The sequence below is a fragment of the Miscanthus floridulus genome, chromosome 3, assembly GCF_019320115.1.
Source record: "Miscanthus floridulus cultivar M001 chromosome 3, ASM1932011v1, whole genome shotgun sequence".
NCBI lineage: Eukaryota > Viridiplantae > Streptophyta > Magnoliopsida > Poales > Poaceae > Miscanthus > Miscanthus floridulus.
Window position 1 is genome coordinate 143576133 of NC_089582.1, and position 19957 is coordinate 143596089.

Consider the following 19957-nt stretch of genomic DNA (forward strand, 5'->3'; position numbering starts at 1 on the left):
CCCCTCTAGCCATATTAGGGCCTTTCAACAGGATCAGAGCTTTTACTTCCAAAACAAGCAAGAGAAGAAACGGTAATGATCAGCACCGTAACTATAATGATTCCAAATTAGATAAACATGCTGCAAGGAAGTGACAAGTGACAGAAAAAGGAGCAGCATATTGGATTTGCACACAAGCAAAGCGGAGAAGGACGCGAGATCTGTGGATGCGATTGCATTCGATTCCAGTGCAGAAGAGCAGGAGAACAGGCATGCACAGACAAAGCAAGCGAAGGAAAATCTCACCGGAGGCATAAGCCGGCAAGGCAGCCGTGCGCACGGCCGCTGGCCGGATCGAGGCGGATGGCCTCCTCACACTCGCGGAACGCTTCTGCTAGGTGGCCGAGCCCGATGAGCGCAGCGGCTGCCGTCACGCGCCCTGGCCGCCGCGACCCCAGGAAGCCGCGTGCCCTGGTCGCCGCGAGCTCATGCCGCCGCACGCCCTGGCCTCCGCGAGCCCAGGCCGCCGCGCGCCCTGGCCTCCGCGAGCCCAGGCCGCCGCGCGCCCTGGCCGCCGCGACCCTAGGCAGCCGCGCGCCCTTGCCTCCGCCCGCCCAGCCGCCTGCTGAGCCTATGTGCACTGTCTGCCGCCCCGCAGTACCTAGGTTTAGGGTTCGTTTGTGTTTCAGAAGAAGAGAGCGGGCTCGGAGGGACATAGACGAGACCGAGAGCGAGATAGAAGAGAAAGGTGAGACACGGGGGTATTTCTGTCCGTTCAATAAAAACTAACAACTCAACAACGGCAAACTTCAATAGATCTCACGATAAGGTCATATTAGAAAACGAAACTTCGAGTGAGGCCAAATAGATAAGATATTTTGTTTCAGGACTAAGAAAAAAAGATAACTTTAAACCAGGACCAAATAAGATTTTTTTTTCTCTATTTGTAGACATGGCAAAAGAGATGATTAGACCATAGAGCTCCATTTCCCGTCTTATCCACTATGCCATATAAAAAGTCATCATGTTAAAAAAGTTAACGCACATTGCGCGATTTTATTGCTCTATCTTCACATGTATGTGTAGCAATTGAAATTGATGGCCTAATAGTTATTTAGGTTGTCGAACGTTGCAAGCCTGACTAATATGAAAAGACACAAACTAGAAATTATTTGCTTTCATCTCTTTAATCATAGTATCCTTAGTCTCTCGAGTAAAAGTGCTGCTATTAAGACCCGTTGGAATTAGCTAAGCTTTTATATAAGCTGCATTAGTTAGAGAAAGGTAGCTAATGCGAACTCATCATATCAGATGGTTAGGTTTTTTTGTGGTGGAATCTGTCTATCCGGGTTTAAGTCTTTGATTTGGCACGGATGCTCGTATTTTTCTAGATTTATTCCAATGTTTAAAGGTACTATGCTTTTAGTGGTAGACGACATCCCCGATGACAGCGAGACGCTAGTGGTGACTTTGTGAATCTCAAGATCTGCCAACTCAGTCCTTCAGAGGTACACATAGGGGTAGAGTTTGCGTACATGTATTCATAAGAGTGAGTATGCGTATGTGCGGTGGGCGTTTGAGTTATACAGTATAATTAAAAAAAAGAGAGAGAGAAAGGTAGCTAATATAGTTCTCTATGAACTGAATTGTTTAGATCAGTTGGAGCTTTCCTTATCAGCTAACCACTTATTTTAGCCAATACAAACAACACTTTAGACCTGGCGTGAAAAATTCTTGTCTCGTGTGCGCACCATGCCGTTAGAAAAGGAAGGTTGACTTTTGGAGCTTCATACATAAGGGCAGACATGCAATAACCAAACAATAGAGGTATGGTAATGTAACAGCTCGAGACTGAACTGCGATGAGAGATTTGCGACGACCCCCCAAATGGGGAAAACCAGAGCTAATCCAACCCCACGTCGATCTGAACTCCCTCAAATCCCGCAACCGGACCCCTAATCCCTTCCAAATCCCATCTCCGATCCAATGCCTCCCACCGGCGACGACCCATCGGCCGCCGCCGGCATCTCCTTCCCCGACGCGGATGGCGGCGGCGGCGATTCTGAAGACGGCGACTTCGCCGACGCCCACCTCCTCGACCCCACCGATCCGGGCCTCCCCCCCCCCCACCACCTCCTCCTCCACCGGCCTGCCGCACGCGATCCCTGCGGCCGGGGGCGGCGGCGGCCCGGTCACCTCCGGCAACGGCGGGGAGCGTCGTCCCCTGTTCCAGCGCCTCTGGACCGAGGAGGACGAGATCGTGATCCTCCGCGGCTTCGCGGAGTTCACCGCCGCGCGCGGCACGGCGTTCGCGTCGCACCAGTACGACACCGACCCCTTCTACGAGGACATGCGCCGCCGCCTCCAGCTCGACTTCTCCAAGAGCCAGCTCGTCGAGAAACTCCGCCGCCTCAAGCGCAAGTACCGCAATTGCGTCTCCCGCCTCCGCGAGTCCGGCGCCACCTTCACCTTCCGCTCCCCGCACGAGCAGGCCATCTTTGAGATTGCGCGCAACATCTGGCGCCCCACAAACAAACAGGGCCGCGATCCCACGGCCGACTCTGACGGTGAAGACGCCGCCGCCGCGACACAGATACCTGCCAACACCAGCCCCAACGGAGAAGTCAAGTCCCCCTCCTCTGCACGGCAGCGGCGCCGCAGGCGGGTGACGGAATTCAACCCTGCCACTGGCGCCTCCCCTGCCACAAACATGTTGCAGCCTCCTCAGCCAGTGCAATTGTCTGTGTCAGTGCCTGTCAAGATGGATGACTCCCTCCCAGCACAGCCCCAGACTCCAATGCCAGTGATGGTGACCATGGATGGCTCAGAGCCTCTCAGGTTGCCAGTCGTGTCGCCTCAATCAGGTATTTCGGATGCTGAGAAGGCTTGCCTGACTCCTCTTTTTAAGGAGATGATACGCACAGCGATAAATGTCGGAGCAAACCCTTTTGGTGCAAAACTGCCTGAGCCGCCGCTTGGGTTGCCCATGGAAGGGGAGAAGTGGCGGAAGCAGCGGATTTTGGAGCTGGAGGTGTACTTGAAGAGGATCGAGCTGCTGCAGGATCAGGCGAAGGCAATGCTTGAGGAGCTCAAGTCCTCCACCCCTGGGACTTAATCCATGACAAGATGAGATCTCTTTCGTTTTAGGATTCTTGCTCTGATTCTTAGTGTAGATGCTTAGGCATTTTTGCATATTTTACGTCCATAAAAGAATACTGTTAACCTGGTTGGGGGCTTGGAACTAGTTTATTTATTGTTCTATATGTTCATGTGATATGGGCTTCCATTTACTTGCTTTTCGCGGACGATTTAGTGCTAGTTGATGAAAGCCGAACAGTAGTGAATAAAAAACTGGAGTTATGGCGGGAGACTTTGGAGTCCAAAGGTTTTAGACTCAGTAGAACTAAAACTGAGTATATGAGATGTGACTTCGGCACTACTACTCGGGAGGAGGAAGATATTAGTTTGGAAGGTCAAGTAGTGCCTAGAAAGGATACCTTTCGATATTTAAGATAATGCTACAGAGAGACGGGGATATTGATGAAGATGTTAGCCATAGAATCAAAGCAGGGTGGATGAAGTGGCGCCAAGCATCTGGTGTCCTATGTGATAAAAGGGTACCAGATAAGTGTCGCGGAAATGCGTATGTTGCGTTGGATTTGCGGTCATACAAGAAGGGGTCGAGTTCGGAACGATGATATATGTGATAGATTAGGGGTAGCACTAATTGAAGAAAAGCTTGTCCAACACCGGTTGAGATGGTTTGGACATGTTCAACGGAGACATCCAGAGGCACCGGTGCGTAGTGGAATTCTAAGCCAGGATAGTAACGTGAAGAGAGGCAGAGGAAGACCGAAGTTGACTTGGGCAGAGACAATAAAAGGAGACTTGAAAGGATGGAATATACCCAAAGACTTAGTCTTAGATAGGAGTGCTTGGAAAACAGCTATTCACGTGCCTGAACCTTGATTGTTTCTGCTGGGTTTCAACTCTAGTCTGCCCCAACTTATTTAGGACTTAAAGGCTTTGTTGTTGTTGTTGTTGTTGTTTCTTTATAACATAGGTTCATGGTCCTTTGTTTACTATGGTAGCGGTATGCTTTGAGTGAACAGTAAGGTACCCAGTAGAAAGATGAATTATTGCAATTAATCTATTAAGATTACATATTATTATTATTTTTCTGTTGGACTGTTGGTTTCGTATTCACTTTTGTGTCTGTCGTCAGCGAATTGTTATGATTCATTCAAAAGTGTCAAACTGATTTATAATATTGATGATGAATAGACTTGTTTTTGAAAGGTCATGGAGCTTGTGTAGGGTAAAAGCGCATGATCTACGGATCTTCTTGAGAAAGGCGAGTGGAAGTTCGATTCGTGTTGATAATGGTTATTGCTCCCTCCCCCCCTTTTTTTTGTAGATGCAGTCTTTCAATGTCATATCTGCATATGATAAAGGCTGGTTAATGTTCTGACCCATGTGATTGCATCTGAATTTCCACCATGAGAATATGGCAAAGCTGTAGGAATAGGGTCATGCTTATTCCTCAAAGCACTGCCATTCTGGAGATATGCCTTTTTTGCATCAAATCTGGAGACCGGGCATACGTTTGACACAAACTTGCACACTATATCTGCATAGAACAGAATGTCAGAATGACACATGTTATTTTGATGTTGGTATATGACGTTTATCGGGCGGGTTTTAGATTAGAGGGCCCTAGTCACCAGCTCTTTGATGCCTGTTGAAGCCACTGCAATTGTTGTTGCCAGACTAAAGCCGTTGCAATTTTTATTGGCAGATCCTTCTGGTATGGTCTATGCCTCCATGTACTTATCTTCCCTCTCCCCAGTTGTGCTCTGTTATTGGAGACATGGTAGGTTAGTGGGGGAGAAAAAGAGGAAAAGTAAAACAAGGGGGGCAGATGTATGTAAACTTCATTTGGTTGATGATTCACTCAGGAAACACCATTTTATAGTTCGCTCTGAGAGGTTCAATTAATGGATGGTGGATGCTATTTTAATTTCAGCATAGGTTGTGTTGTTTTCCTTCCAACTGCAATTAGGAAGAGGGGGCTTCATATCAAATTGGCCTTAGCTTCTATACTCCCCTTGTTAATTGATTAATTTGAAGTACAAGACTAAATTAACTGTGTTCCATATCGGTGGAGATAGTCATACAGAGCTTGGAAATCCCGAGTCCTTGTGACTTTCATCAATACATTTTGTTGGATATGTGTTCACTTGTGACGCAATGGTTTCTTCATGGCTCCCGTTAACCATGCCATTGTTTGCTTATTTGTTGTCTTTTGTAAAATTTGCAAGTCCATCATTTGATGTTCTAATGTTCGAACAGGCTGTGAGACGATTTTCCCTCACCCTTTGTAAATTTTGCCAGTCCAACATTCGAAATTGGAATATATGCCCCCTTGCCTGGCGACTTCAATGGGGCATTGCAAGTTCTGTTACTACTTGTGCCACTATCGCGTAGGATATCAAAGTTCTTTGCTTGGTTGTTTGAAGCGTGGCCTTGCAACCCTACTATGCAATGAAGAGCAAGAAACCGCTGCTCATCTCTATCTGATTAGCTGCTGAGAGCAGGGCTGGACCTGAGTGGTGTGCAAGTTTGATGATTTAACTCCACTCTTGCTAGGGAAGAAAATGGGTTAAGAATGCTGCTTTGACTTGTGGCCAGGCTGAATTTCTTTCAATGCTATATGTTCTTTTAGTTATGGCTCCATGGAACTTGTGATTGATAAAGTCATCACATTCTATACTGTATTCTTTATTTATGGACCTACTAATCTTGTGATTGAAGTCATTACAGGTGGCAAGTCCTTAAGTTTTTCCATGCAATACACATACAATAGGTTCTTGGCCACTGCTTCTTCTTTCTTGAAAATGAAAGGGCACGGCTCGTATCCATCGTTCTGAAAAAGTCGTCTTTCAGGTTGTGCTGTGCACAGATGGGCTGGTGGTGGTTTGTATCCACCACTACTATAAAAAATAGATGTTGTAACGCACTGCATACTCTTGTAACTTACTTGCTATACACTACTATAACGATAGATGCTGTAACACTCTTGTAACTTGCTATACACGCTTGTAGCCATCAATGTGTTACACACAAGTTTCTAAAGGAGCACAAAACTATATCGTTCATTGAGTATATATGAAAGAACCTTTATGTCACTGTTTACACCAGAATTTGGAAGAAGAGTCGCAGGGACTTGGAAGCTCCTAAGATCATGTCATTAAGGAATCAATTGCGTGTAGATCGAAGTCAGCTGATTCGGTTGCAGCACTAGGATCGGCGTTCTTCAGGAAGCGCTAGTGGATAACGACAAAGGCTATGATCGGCGTCAGGACAAAGCATGTTGGACTCTACAAAAAGGGAAAGATTAGAGTTCAAGTTATCTTAAATTAGAAATGTTTTCTCTTAGGGCCAAAGATTATGACAAATCGTGCTTAGATAGGAGTCATGCATAGGTCCCGGGTATAAATACCAAACTTCAGTTATTGTAAAGGACACACAATCAATCAAATATAAGTTATTTACTTTTTTTCGGCTCCGGCCACCCCTTAGAAGTAGGAGTAGAGTAGATCTCGGCGAGTTCTTCAGCAAGTATGGCTGTATTGATCCGGTCGACCTCCACTGCTTGTCTGTAAGTACTGTCATGGCTTATACCTCTGTTCGTACGGCTGCATCGATCCGGTCGACCTCCACTGCGACTCTGGTATGAGTTAGTTATCGACTCTTGTCTAGTTCAAGTACGGCTGCATCGATCCGATCGACCTCTACTGCTCGAACTAGATTAAGGTCAAGTTATTGCCTCTATCTAAGGGTGGCGTTCCTTCGGATAGATTCATTAAGTTACTGATATTGCTTATTACTTCTATTATTTATTTAATTATAGCAATATCACTTCGCCTGATTGGGATTGATTTAGATCGGCCTTATATCCTTTTTAACCCATCGTTTGTTAATCTAAACTGATCTAATCTGCACTTTAAACGACGAGTTATGTTTTATCGGTTGTTTTATATCAATCTTGATCGTGCATAGCGTGCGGTTAAGACGTGTCTAATCTTAAGTAGATCTATTGGCTAACGAAAATCGTTCCATGGCCTGTTATCACGGTCTATGTGATTCTGCCTCACACCCCACTGTTAGCACCGTGGAGTGGGGATCGTTAGTTGGTAGATCTGTTTCTGAGAGGGCATGATCTTAACTGTGCGCTATGCCTGAATCGGCTGTTTTAGCCGATATCGAGTGCTTTCACGAATAATTCACGTCACGAGACTGTTGAAGTAGCGATAGGTTGAAAGACGTGTTAGCCCCATGATCTTATTATTGTATTACGGCCTGCATGATTCTGTCTCATGTCCCACTGATATTAGTAATAAGTTAGGGTCGTTGAGTCTATTGTTGTTTCTACGGCCTGCATGATTCTGCCTCATGCCCCACTGGTCATAGCGATAGATGAGATCTAATATGTTCACTAGATTTATCTTTATTAAATAGTTGAATGATGATGAACTGTTTCTTTTATAAAGGAGTTCGGTTACTTACAGTCATTGGCTCAGCATAAATTAATTACTGTTGATATCTTATTGCCATTGACCAATATTTGTTTAAATAATGATATTTATCCTGAACGATAACCGATTCTTCTTATACAACCCCATGAGCTTTAACCGATTTATTCTTATGAATATGCTGGAATCGACTATTTAGTCAATCTCCTTTCATATCGGCTCTCAGAGCCACATATTCGGGACTGTCTGGCAACACCGGCACGTTTCGCTCTTAATTACTGATAAACTTTCTCTCCTTGTCAATTGTAGGGTCAAATTGACTGACATGTCTCGGGAGGATCGCGCAGGATCGACGATCCCTGCGCTGAAGCTAGGCGGATCTACAGCTCCATCGAGTAGACCCTTCTGGCTTGCTCGTGTGTCCTCGGCACGAGACGAAATTCTGTGTCGACACATGTTTTTGGCACGCTCGGTGGGACCCCACAATCATCATGGCGGTTCACAACGATGATATCCTTATGGTACATTATGAAGATCTACCTGATGGAGATAAGGGTATCATCAACAAAGCTACATAAGAGTTTCAAAACTAAGTGTTTGTTATCCTACACCAAAACACGTGACAATACAATTATTTAGAAATTTCTACTACCAAGAGTTCTACTACACGGACAGACAGATACAACTGAAGATGAAGACATGCGTTTCTTTACAGAAGTTGTAGACAAATCTATTCATGATGCCATATCAAGCCGTAATGAAGCTTTCTTGGACACATTCCACAACACCGTGAAAGAAGCAATTCATGGGTTTCCAGTTGGTTAAGGCAGGTCGACTTATTACAACATTCTAGATCCGTCGACCTAGGGGACCAATCAAGTCGGTACCAGTCATTAAGAAGCAGCACCAGCTGGTAATGGTGGTGTCCAGGAAGTTCAGGGTTCATCTGAACAAGCTCAAGGAACTACTACGAATCAGATACAGTACAATCCTGGACCATCAGTACAGCATGTGCAAAAGCCAGCGGGGCAAAGTCAGAATCAGGTGATCAATTTTGGCACATCAGGCCATATACCATCGTCGGCTCAAAAAATAGCACCCTCAATTCAAAGGATCCATAGAGATATAGATCCTTATGTCTACAATCAGAGACTTCAAGCAGCAAGCCAGCAAAGGTCCCAGTAGATTGAGATTCCACAAGGGTATCACTACGGCACAGATTATAACACCGTCCACATGATGCCAAATCCAGGATATCAAGGCATACGAGATTTCAATCCATAAATAGGTCAGCAAGTACAAAGAAATCCAAATCCGCAAGCTGACGAGTTGTTGCTGAAGGTGACCAAGATGATGAAGAATCAGTTCGGTCTAAAGCAAAAAGGGCTAACCTTCTCGTATAAACGCCCATATCTAGAATGGTATGATTTGGTCACTCTTCCCATAAATTATAAGCTTCCAGAGTTCGCTAAGTTCACTGGCCAAGACAGTACAAACACGATATAACATATCAGTCGGTATCTTACATAATTGGGCGAAGCATCAGTTGAGGACGCTCATCGAGTTCGTTTCTTCTCCCTGTCCCTATCAAGACCAGCCTTCACTTGGTTTTCATCACTGCTAGTCAATTCCATTGCCAATTGGGCTGACCTAGAGAAGAAGTTTTATACATATTTTTATACTAGGACTCTGGTATGAGTTAGTTATCGACTCTTATCTAGTTCAAATATGGCTGCATCGATCCGGTCGACCTCCACTGCTCGAACTAGATTAAGGTCAAGTTATTGACTCTATCTAAGGGTGGCGTTCCTTTGGATAGATTCATTAAGTTACCGATATTGCTTATTGCTTCCATTATTTATTTAATTACAGCAATATCACTTCGCCCGATTGGGATTGATTTAGATCAGCCTTATATCCTTTTTAACCCATCGTTTGTTAATCTAAACTGATCTAATCTACACTTTAAATGATGAGTTATGTTTTATCGATTGTTTTATATCAATCTTGATCGTGCATAGCGTGCGGTTAAGACATGTCTAATCTTAAGTAGATCTATTGGCTAACGAAAATCGTTCCATGGCCCGTTATCACGGCCTATGTGATTCTACCTTACACCCCACTGTTAGCGCCGTGGAGTGGGAATCGTTAGTTGGTAGATCTGTTTCTGAGAGGGCATAATCTTAACTGTGCGCTATGCCTGAATCGGCTGTTTTAGCCGATATCGAGTGCTTTCACGAACAGTTCACGTCACGAGACTGTTGAAGTAGCGATAGGTTGAAAGATGTGTTAGCCCCATGATCCTATTATTGTATTACGACCTGCATGATTCTGCCTTATGTCCCACTGATATTAGTAATAAGTTAGGGTCGTTGAGTCTATTGTTGTTTCTATGACCTGTACGATTCTGCCTCATGCCTCACTGGTCATAGCGATAGATGAGATCTAATATGTTCACTAGATTTATTTTTATTAAATAGTTGAATGATGATGAACTATTTCTTTTATAAAGGAGTTCGATTACTTACAGTCATTGGCTCAGCATAAATTAATTACTGTTGACATCTTATTGCCATTGACCAATATTTGTTTAAATAATGATATTTATCCTGAACGATAACCGATTCTTTTTACACAACCCCATGAGCTTTAACCGATTTATTCTTATGAATATGCTAGAATTGACTATTTAGTCAATCTTCTTTCATATCGACTCTCAGAGCCACACATTTAGGACTGTCTGGCAACACCGGCATGTTTCGCCCTTATTACTGATAAAGTTTCTCTCCTTGTCAATTGTAGGGTCAAATTGACTGGAACGTCTCGGGAGGATTGCATAGGATCGACCATCCCTGCGCTGAAGCTAGTTGGATCTACAGCTCCATCGAGCAGACCCTTCTAGCTTGCTCGTGTGTCCTCGGCACAGGACAAAATTCTATGTCGACACATGTTTCTAGCACGCTCGGTGGGACCCCACAATCATCATGGAGGTTCACAACAACGACGACATCCTTATGGCACATTATGAAGATCTACCTGATGGAGATAAGGGTATCATCAGCAAAGCTACATAAGAGTTTTAGAACAAGTGTTTGTTATCCTACACCAAAACACGTGACAATATAATTGTTCAGAAATTTCCACTACCAAGAGTTCTACTACACGGGTAGACAGATACAGCTAAAGATGAAGACATGCGTTTCTTTATAGAAGTTATAGACAAATCTATTCGTGATGTCATATCAAGCCGTAATGAAGCTTTTTTGGACACATTCCACAACACCGTGAAAGAAGAAATTCATGGGTTTCCAGTTGGTTAAGGCGGGCCGGCTTATTACAACATTCTAGATCCATCAACCCAGGGGACCAATCAAGTCAGTACCAGTCATTAAGAAGCAGCATCAGCTGGTAATGGTGGTGTCTAGGAAGTTCAGGGTTTATCTGAATAAGCTCAAGGAACTACTACAAATCAGATATAGTACAATCCTAGACCATCAGTATAGCATGTGCAACAGCCAGTGGGGTAAAGTCAGAATCAGGTGATCAATTTTGGCACATCAGGCCACATACCGTCGTCGGCTCAAAAATAGCACCCTCAATTCAAAGGATCCATAGATGTATAGATCCTTATGTCTACAACTAGAGACTTCAAGCAGCAAGCCAACAAAGGACCCAGCAGATCGAGATTTCATAAGGGTATCACTACGGCATAGATTATAACACCCTCCATATGATGCCAAATCTAGGATATCAAGGCATACGAGATTTCAATCCATAAATGGGCCAGCAAGTACAAAGAAATCCAAATCTACAAGCTGACGAGTTGCTGCTGAAGGTGACCAAGATGATGAAGAATCAGTTCGGTCTGAAGCCAAAAAGGGTTGATCTTCTCGTACAAATGCCCATATCTAGAATGGTATGATTTGGTCGCTCTTCCCACAAATTATAAACTCCTAGAGTTTGCTAAGTTCACTGGCCAAGACAGTACAAGCACAATATAACATATCAGTTGGTATCTTACATAATTGGGCGAAGCATTAGTTGAGGATGCCCATCGAGTTTGTTTCTTCTCCCTGTCCCTATCAGGACCAGCCTTCACTTGGTTTTCACCACTGCCAGTCAATTCCATTGCCAATTGGGCTAACCTAGAGAAGAAGTTTCATACATATTTTTATACTATGACTGGAGAAAAGAAGATTACTGATCTAACAACTATAAGGTAGATTACTATTGAATCAGACACTGAGTTTCTTCAGAGGTTCTGAGAGACTAGGAACTTATGCTTCTCCTTAAACTTGGCTGATGATCAACTAGCTGCTTTAGTCGTTTAGCGAATGCTACCAATGCGGAAAGAGAAGCTTCTGGGACAAGAATCTAACAACTTGGGTCAATTGGCTCAGCGAGTGGCAGTGCTCAATAGCCAATTCCAAAGCATGTGTAGAGATATCTGATTTTAGAAGAGTACCACAGTAGCTGAAGCTTATAATCCATGCTCAGTCGATGATGGCTATGAAGATAAAGAAGAAGAGATTGCTGCGGCTGAATGGAATTAGGGTAAGAAAATAGTAATGGTGCCAAATCCTTGGGGGGAGGAGTCGAGGAGAGCTATGACTTTGATGTCACTAAATCAGACAAGCTCTTTAATTTCTTGCTTGAGAAGGTACAAATCAAGCTGCCCGATGGTCATGTTATGTTTCCCCCTTAATTAGTTGAAGAATAAGAAGTTCTACAAGTTTCATAATGCTACTTCCCATTACACTAATGAATGCAGAATCTTTTGGCAGCATATACAGAGGGCAATTCAGCAAGGAAGTCTCAAATCTGATACGCCTCAGAAAATGAAAGTTGATGATAATCCTTTCCTAGGAGATCAAAACATGGTTGATGCTGGGCTACTCAATGGAAAGACTAAGGTTCTAATATCGACCAAATCAAGAGAAGCAAGAATAGTCAATCCCAAGATGCAAATATTGGCTGATGAGTACAAAGAGATTAGAAGACGTCGCGCTAAGCAAAAGAGCCGATACAAGCAGGGGAAACATCAAACGTAGAGACAGCAAAGCCACAAGTTACATCTCGGGTCCTACTGAATAAGTGGTAGTGGCAAAAGGAAAAGGATTATTAGCCTTGGTTAAAGGATCAAGAATACCCGCGTCAACTAGAAAAAGAGAGGTATGAGAAGAGACAAGCTGAGTCACATTGGAATCGTCCTTTCTTCAGACATTGCTGGAATAAAGGTTTGAAGTTGCCTACCAGACATGGCTGTCTAGAATGCAGCAGTCAGCATTAGGAGTTTAGGCAATTTGAAACCAACCATCGGTCTATCCACACTCAAGATGCATGTCATCATAATAACATGGATCGGTGCTTAAAAAATAAAAGTGTTCATGATCGGCTTGGAAAATGAGTTGTTGACCAAGACTGAACTGATTATGAAGAAGGCAACAAAAGAAATTACGTTTGGCAGGAAGACCAATGGTGTCCAGGAGGCTAGCCACTCTTAACAATTCACAAACACACACATATGTGTGAACTACTAGAGACTACACAAGTCAAGTGGCTAGCAAGCAAGGGTTAGGTACTATTTACTGAGGTGAGTATGAAGTTAGAAATATATCCATCAGTTTGTCCTTGGGTCAATCTTGAGATAATAGACAATATGAATAAGATTGATAGCTTGAGATGATATTTTCATTAAACTTGCTCAAGCACCCCAAAGCTTCATATCACCTTCAAGTACCTACAATGCTCATCAAGCACAACTTGGTACCCAAACTATGATGGGTCCATCAGGGTTAGTCACAAGAGACTTAGGCACCCAAATGGCCTTTATGCTAGCACGTGGTGAACCAATCACCTTTCTAGCACAAGTGTCATTTTTGGGCCTCCTAAGCAAATTTGAAGTAATTGAGGAGTTGAGCTTAGGAGTGTTACCCATGGGACAATCCATACTTAGATGTATCTTTTCTTAACAAGTGTAGCAAATGCAGCGCTTGATCTTGTAAGACATCTTCTTATCTTGCTTCTTGTTTGATACCTTGCTCGTGAGCCTCTTTCTTGATGACACAAGGCTTTCACTTTTCTTATTAGGACATGAGCCAATTTCATGTCCCTTCTCATTGTAACCATAACACTTCCTCTTGTTTCTTCTTGTCTTCTTCTTTGGAAGTGTGACTTGGTCATCAACCTTGTTGGAACACATAGAGGCATTGTGTCCCATGTTGGAACACTTGAGGCACTTGACATGAGCCATCTTCTCCTTCTCTTGAATCTTTCTCATGCCTTTGTTTTCTTTCTTCAAAGAGCAATCTCTTACATGGTGACCCTTCTTATACCTGAAGCAAGTGATGACTCTTTTTTGGTTGAAGTTGCACCTTGGTGGCCTTGGGGGCTTTGCTGTTCTACCTAGGTGTGGCACTACCGTACTGGGATGTGGCACTACCGCATCCTAGAACCTCTGTAGCCTTGAGCTGAACTGCTATATTTTGGACAGATTGCACTTCTTCAAATTTTTCTTTGACTTTGCCACTGTTGGACTTGTGACCTTCTTGATGGGGCTTGATGCATGCTGTAGTTGATCCCTTCTCAAGCTTCTTCACCATGTATTCATGTTATCTTGAGAAGGCTGAGCATTGCACTTTCCCTTCAATTGAATCAAGTCCCTTTTTAGCCTCTCAACTTCTTCCTTGAGCTCTTCATTTTCTTTTGTAATGGAATCATCACAAATTTCTACAAGTACATGCTCAATGGAAGGTTGGCTTGCTTGAGAGCAACAATTGTTAGCACATGATAAAATAGATGGAACTTGTGTACATGTGCACTTGTGAGTGTGAGGTTGGTATGATTTTACCATTGTTACCACAACCTTATGAGCAATTTTTAGCATGAGATGAGAATCCATAAGCTTTTCATGAGAGCACAAGAGCTCATCATGATCTTCTTGTAAGATCTCATTCTTGCTAGTGAGCCTTTCCACCTTGTCCTTGAGCACATAATTCTTATCTTCTAATTGAGCAACACAAGATAAAGAGTTAATAATATGACTTTGCTCAATTGACAAGTTTTCATACCTTTCGACCAAACTACCATGAGAGCACTTAAGCTTTTCATGCTTTTTGGTCAACTTCTACAAGCATTTAATCTTGTTGATGAGAAACTCGGTCATGAAGTGTTTCTTCTTGCTCTTGAATTTTCTCTATGAGCTTGAGCACCATCACCTTGTCTTTCTTGCTTAGACGTGCCAAGTGTTGATTGAACTCATCATCATCACTTTCATCTTCACTCTCACTCTCACTCTCACTTGCCACATTCTTCCCTTTCTTTGCCATGAGACCCACATGAGAAGTGGCATAGAGAGTTGAGCTTCTTAGTGAGGTGGATTCATCATTGGACCTCCACCGATCACAAGCATCTTCTTCCTTCAAAATGTTAGTTTCACAAGAACTAAAGGAAGTAGAAGTACCACATGTAAAAGCATTGTACTCACCAACTATTTCATTACCTTTCACTAAGTCATATGTTGATGAGGTAGTGGAAGTGGCATGATCCCTGGGACCTTTTGAGAGAATCACTTGAGGCTCTTCATTTGTTGGTGAAGTTGAGCACTCCTCAAATGATTCCTCCAATGAGAGCAACTTCTCATCACATTTGAACTTATCTTATCTTTCTTTGAGCGTGGTCCAAATCAGATGAGCATCATCAAGCGGTTCACCATCTCCAAATATAACGGCATCAAAAACATCTTCACTCAAAGCACTAAATAAGACATTAGTAGCTTGAGCATTGTGCTGTAAACATTTCATTTCCTCTTTAGATAAGATGGCCAAATCATCACTAGGAGGAGAAATGCTTATATCTACAATCCACTCGATATGAGGACCCATGTCCTTAAAAACAGTAAGCACACTAGCGGACCAAGATGCATAATTTGAACCATCTAAAAGTAGAAGTTCTAGAGATACCTCCTCACTTATCGACATTGTCTCTCAAGGTGGTTAAGCCCGAAATTGAGAACCTAGCTCTGATACCAATTGAAATGACCTTGATATCGCCTAGAGGGGGTGAATAGGCACTTTTGAAAATTGACAACAAACAAAACTTGTAGCGGATTAGCAGAGTGCACAGTACTGCTGCTCTAATGCTGCAGCACTGCCGCACTATAGCACGGCATCGCTCAAAATGCAGCACTGTTGTGCCCTTGCAGATAGCTCAACACAAGCTGTGCCTAGAACTCAAACTTGGATATGTGCATGGAGATGTCTAGTGGCAAGTCTACTAAGTACCTACACTCATAAACACGCACAACCAAGTAGATCGAGTGGAACAAAAATAATGCAAATCAACATAAGAGAGAAGACACATGATTTATCCTATGGTTCAGTCGCCACCAAGGCTTGCCTATGTCCATGTTATTGAGGCAGCCAGTAAGGCTTGGGCTTTGCAACCCTTATCCTCGTTCTCAAGTCAAGAGAGTGAACTCTTGAGATGAGGGGTTTCCACTAGATCAATGGGGTGATTACAAACTTTCTTGCTACTCACCACAAGCACGGGAACTTGCCAGGTGACACCTAGCCATTTAGGAGGCTTCACCTCCAAGAGTAACAAATGTGCAATGAATACTTGATGCAGCCCAATAAGTGCTCAAGGATTGGCTTAGTCTTAATTGCTCTCTAACACTTAATCAAACACTAATCACTCACTCTCACAAAGATAGGGGCTAGAGAGAGCTCTCAAATGGTTTGGGAAGGGTTTAGAATGGTTAGAGCATCAACAGCATCACCAGGAGGCGTGAGATGGGTATATATAGACCCAATCCTAAAACTAGCCATTGTAGTTCAAAAACTAGCCATTATGACCTATATAGGTGTGGCACTGCCGCTCTAACCCACAACACTGCCACGGTGCAGCACTACTTCAAAAATTCATGGCACTGCCACAACTTTAAAAAATAGCATAGGTCACCTCATAGAAAAAGCCACAACATTTTACTCTGAACTCTTGACTTTCCAAAAAGCTTGTTTCGAGGGCCATTTAGCCTAGCCAAGAACAAGCCTCAAGATCAGAAAGTGCAGGTGTTGTGCTAAGTGTTTTCTCTTATGTTAGCACTTGGATTTGGTTAGTTTGAGCACTTGAGACTTGTTTATGATTTGTATTGCATCCCCCTTGATAGTACGACATACCTATACTCAAGATCAACAGAATATAACCATTTCAACCATGTAAGTCTTCAATGTCTTCATATGACATTTCTTCTCAAAACACTTAATAAGGGGTTGCAATCAACTTTGTCTCCTCTCTTTGAGCAATCACACCTTGAGCTTGTGACTTGAACCATTTCTATACATATGAGTTCACTCATGGCTTTAAGTCACTTCTACTAATGATTTGATCCTTAACCCAACATGACTCCTCATAGCTCGATTAGTTCCTCGATTCAATGCAAGTACTCTCTTCTTCACCTTAGCCATGGTACCTCGGTCCTCAAGCCATTGCTTGCCCTTCACCTTCGCTTAGTTTCTCAAAGCCCTTTCCTTGCTATCTTCACCCTATCGAGCCATACTCAAGTTACATCATATTAAGCATCCATTGAAAAACCATTTCCTCAATATTATGGTCCTTGCTTGAACATCTTCTAGATATGAATGTTGAGATCAATCAAGCTTCAGTTGGATTCGCATAGATTGAGATATATGATTCAACATCAATATGGTCAAGCCAATTCATGATTCCTTATGTCCTTTTCATTTTGGCTTGACGCTCCTAACACTCACTTCAATATCTATCTTCATACTTCTAGCTTGATCAAATCAATGCAAAGTGATTTTCCAAATTTTTATCCATACAACCAAACCAACATAGAGACCGACGTATATCCAATATGAGTTGTGTCCTTTGTCATTTAACCTTTGCTTGGTATTTCTTCACTTATGCATTCTTGACTCATTCTTCAATCCTTGATCAAAGCTAATCCGCTATCAAACTATTCTTGTTCAAGCAAAGCAAGCCATTATAGAGACCAATCCAAAATCTTCAACTTGTGTCTCATTTGCCATTTGCCAAATATGCTTTCTTTCATATAATGCTATGATATCCCACAACATAGAAGCAATTTCATTGATTCTATTTGTATTGTTGTCTTTTGCTTAAACTAGATTGTTCCCATAATCTTCCAACACAACAATACATAATTTTGGCCTTGATATGAACATTATGTGGAATGTCATCAAGTTTGCCTTCTTGTTGAACCTACACTTCTCATTCCATAATCCACTAGTGTATGCAATTAACTCAATTTCCTGTTCAACACTTAGCAAACTTGTTAGACGTTTAATGGTGTTATCATTCAATTCACCAAAACCCACTAAAGGGCTAGATGCACTTACAATATATGAAATTGGTTAGTCGTTCTATTGAAAAATTATTATCCAAAATTCATATTATGGGAGAAAGCATTTCCAATGTCACCCTAACAATGTATTATTTTTTATTTGCTTATTTCAATGTATATACTTATAATCCTGTACTAATGTGTATTAATAATAAAATCAAAATTGATTTAGTTTGGCAATACCTATAATACTATCTTACGTTGACTTTTTTTTTTCTTTTTTACTCCCTTTGAAAAGCCAAAACATCTTATAATTTGGAATGATAATTTAGAATGGAGGGGGTATTTTTTTAAAAAGTCTAAATAACTATCTCCATACATATATTATGTCGAGGCGGATACGCCAAAATTAGGTAAATATAAATATTGGTGAAGGTTTTGGATGTGTTGACACCAAAATTTAGTTTGAGATAAGCAGGCCATAAGATCAAAAACTTATCAAGGGAAAGCCAAAATATTTAGCAAGATCGGCTAACTAAATTGCCATCAATTGGATAAGATAACACCAACATTTCAAAGGAATAGGCCCCATTGGTAGAGACATGAAGACGCGTCGGACTTCATAGAAGAGAAAGATTGAGGTCCAAGTTATCATAAGAGTTCACGAGTTAAATGCACCATAGTTCCATTAACTTTTGGTGGTATGTCATCTAGGTCCATCAACTTTCAAACTGTATTTTTGGGTCCATTAACTTTTGGTGGTGTGTCATCCAGGCCCATCAACTTTCAAACTGCATTTTTGGGTCCATTAACTTTTGGTGGTATGTCATCTAGGTCCATCAACTTTCAAATTGTATTTTTGGGTCTCTAAACTTTTTAACTGGTTCACTGTAGGTCCATATCCCTTAGTTTAGCGAATAGATCAGACATGACATGCCAAATAAGCAGCCACTATGGAGTAGGTGATGAGTCTATAGCTCCTCAAGATGTTCATGGAGACTTGCCTAGCAATAATTCAAATGTAGCAGCTGGTAATTCATTAGTACCCTCTGGTCTTAAATTTGGGACTATTATTTTTAAGGATAAATATATTATGGACATGAAGAAATTTACAACTGTTGGACTGTCATCAAAGATATTTTATAGAGGTTTCTTATTATTGCGTGGAAAGGAGGAGAAAACGAAGCCAACAAAATACATCAGTACTAATTCTAAAGAGGTGGAGATCATTGTAGGATCTCTAGTTGGCCTAGAGGGGGTGAATAGGCTTGTCAAAACAAACACTCAAACTTTTATCAAATTCACCCTACGACACTGCCGCTCTAGAGGACGGCACTGCTAGACTATGGCACTGCCGGACCAGAACAGCGGCACTGCCGCACCCGCAGACAACTTCGAGTCATAGTTCAAAATCAGCGAATGGAAACTTAGATCAGAGAAATTTCTTAGCTTACTGCAGGTATTATAGTCATAGATCAAGAGCTTAAATGAGTAGGAACACCACACACAAGTAGATCGATTAGAAACCCTAAAAATCACCTCAACCAACAATATGAAATGCAAGTAATGTAAATTAAGCACAAGTGACATAATAATTTATCCCATGGTTTGGCTCACCACCAAGGCTTGCCTACCTCTACGTTGTTGAGGTTAGCCACTAAGGCTTAGAGCTTTCCAACCCTTCCTCATTCTCAAGTCAAGAGACTTAACTCTTGAGATGAGGGATGGGTATACTAGCTTCAAGAGATGGTTACAAACATCCCGGGGGTGCCACACAAGTTGGCAAGTTCCACGGCCGATGCTCTAGCTGGCTAGAAGCCAAGCTCCAGGAGTAACAAACACAACCGCTGACCAAAACGTGAACCAAGTGCTCTTTTGAGTTGGGAAATCAATGGAGCTGCTCTCTAATCGAGTTTTGGACCCTTTTCCCTCAAGGATTGATGAGGAAATCAATGGATTTGTTTGGGGCTTGAGGTCAACAATGGAGAGAGAGAGAGCTCCTTTTTATGTTTGGGCATGCTGGAATGAGTAGGAGGAAGAAGAGAGACATTGGGGAGGAAGAGGATGGGTATAAATACCCCCTCAACCCTAACGATCACTTAAGTGCGACAGTGCC

At 42.5% G+C, this 19957-nt stretch overlaps 1 pseudogene; it reads left to right on the plus strand.

Annotated features, from left to right (window-relative positions):
• Window positions 1–1811: 1811 nt before the first annotated feature.
• LOC136547343 (probable transcription factor At3g04930) lies at window positions 1812–6013 on the plus strand (annotated as a pseudogene).
• Window positions 6014–19957: the final 13944 nt, after the last annotated feature.